Source organism: Condylura cristata, unplaced genomic scaffold (assembly GCF_000260355.1).
Source record: "Condylura cristata isolate star-nosed mole 26May11 unplaced genomic scaffold, ConCri1.0 scaffold00017, whole genome shotgun sequence".
NCBI classification, from domain to species: domain Eukaryota; kingdom Metazoa; phylum Chordata; class Mammalia; order Eulipotyphla; family Talpidae; genus Condylura; species Condylura cristata.
This window is the reverse complement of record NW_004567118.1, coordinates 34,721,653-34,723,573: the sequence shown is the minus strand read 5'-3', so window position 1 is coordinate 34,723,573 and position 1,921 is coordinate 34,721,653. Positions and strand designations below refer to the sequence as shown.

The following is a 1,921-nucleotide window of genomic DNA, read 5'->3' as shown; positions in this document are numbered from 1 at the left end:
CGCCATGTGGATCTCCTCCAGGGCAGGCGGGAATCGAACTCATGCGGAAGTGGGTTTAGATTCTCAGTGCTGTGCTTTTAACCCGCTGCGCCACCAGGGAGGGCCCATAAAGGGATTATTTTTAAAGTACAACTATGACAATTATTAATTTGGGGGGGGGAACCTTACATTCTATGTCAATTTTCACTTCCAGAATAAATTCCAAATGGATGAAATATTTATAAGTAGAAAAATAAACTATCAAAGTAACTATCAGAGTTCAAAATAAAGCATGGATAAAATTATGCATTGTGGCTATTAAAGCACTTTCTAAGTAAAACCAAATACCAAGAACTAACAAATTACTAATTTTCTTAATACCTAATATACCAAAAAAATTATAGAAATGAGAAAAGGATCAACCCAACAGGAAAATGGGCAAAGAATGTGAACCTGTCTATAGAAAATGAGGGACCGAAACCTTAAAAAAGGTATTCAGCCACATCCCCAAATACAAAACATAATGAATCATGATTTTTACCTGTGAGATTAGCAAATATTGAAACATCTGTAATGCATCATTATTAGCAAGAGTAGAAAATGGACACTTGTCCACTGTTGCTGGGGTCATAAATTGGTAGTCTTCTAGAAGGCAAATTAGTGCCACCTACATTTAAATGTAAGATTCTTTCAGCAAAGCATTTATTGTTTATTAAACTTTGAAGAGAGAGTTTAATAAAGAAATATATAAAGAATGTTTATTCACTTTTAAAAGCAAGAAAAATTAAAGCAACTAGCGATTTTATTAAATCATCATGAAGACAAATAGATTTTATATAGTTATAAAGAATACAGACTTCTACTTGCTAATATAGAAAGATCACTTGATATTGTCTGAACTACAAAAAAAAAAGTATAGCAGAATATAGTATGATTTCTTTAGAAATAAATAACAGCTAAGTTTGTGTATGTAAATATACTTCTCCTGAAAGAAAATGCAAGAAAGTAATAGTAATACTTATGAGATGTGGAGCAGGGTGATTTTTTTTAAATTACTTTTGTTGTTCTTCTGTTATTTTTCCCCCATGTTGATGTATTTTATTTTTAAAAGGCCAGTAGGAGCCCTTGGGAGATAGGAATACCAGCTTCCACTTCTTTAGATATTTCCTTGAATTTAAAAAAGTAATGAATGTTCTGTAATATTTTAAAAATATGTAGTAGAGACCCTCCCTGGTGGCGCAGTGGGTTAAAGCACAGCACTGAGAAGCTAAAGCCACTTCCACATGAGTTCGATTCCTGCCTGCCTGGAGGTGATCACATGGTGTGGCAGACCTCTCCTGGCCTGCCCGCTGCTCCCCTCAATAGTGTACTTCTTCAATCTGTCTGTTCTGTTCCCCACTCTGTCTCTGGTGAAGCCTGTCACCGCCGCTGAGCCTCTGGCCTGTACCCCAGTTCTGTATGCACAAATAAATAAATCTTTAAAAAAAATATATGTAGTAGAAAAAGGAAAACACTTAAAGATTATCTTATTTTTAGTTCTCTTTCTTCTGTTATTCCTTTGCAGGTTTAGAAATTAAATTTCTATGGGAGTTCCAAAAGAAAGTTCCTAAATTACTGGGTGCACTAATGAGTAGAAAGTTTTATCCTAGGCTATTTGAAGTCATTTTATCTTAGAATTATTTTTCTTTACAATTGTGCCATATAAGATAGTAGAATACACAAAAGATAATGATTTAGGGCACTGTTTTCTAAGCACTGAACTGAAAGAAGTTAATCTCTCTTCAGAAAGGTGATTATAATATTATTTTTACCTCATGGCAATTTGATTTCTTAAATAGCAATTTTCTTTTTTCTTTCTTTTTTTTTTTTAAAAGATTTTATTTATTTATTCGTACAGAACTGGGGTACAGGCCAGAGATGCGGAGGGTGAGAGGATTCACCA

General features: G+C 33.9%; 1 protein-coding gene across 2 annotated transcripts in view; it reads left to right on the top strand.

The window, feature by feature from the left end:
- GOSR1 (golgi SNAP receptor complex member 1) overlaps positions 1–1,921 on the top strand; it is a 37,547-nt gene that overhangs the window by 10,792 nt on the left and 24,834 nt on the right. The gene's annotated exons all lie outside the window — the stretch shown is intronic.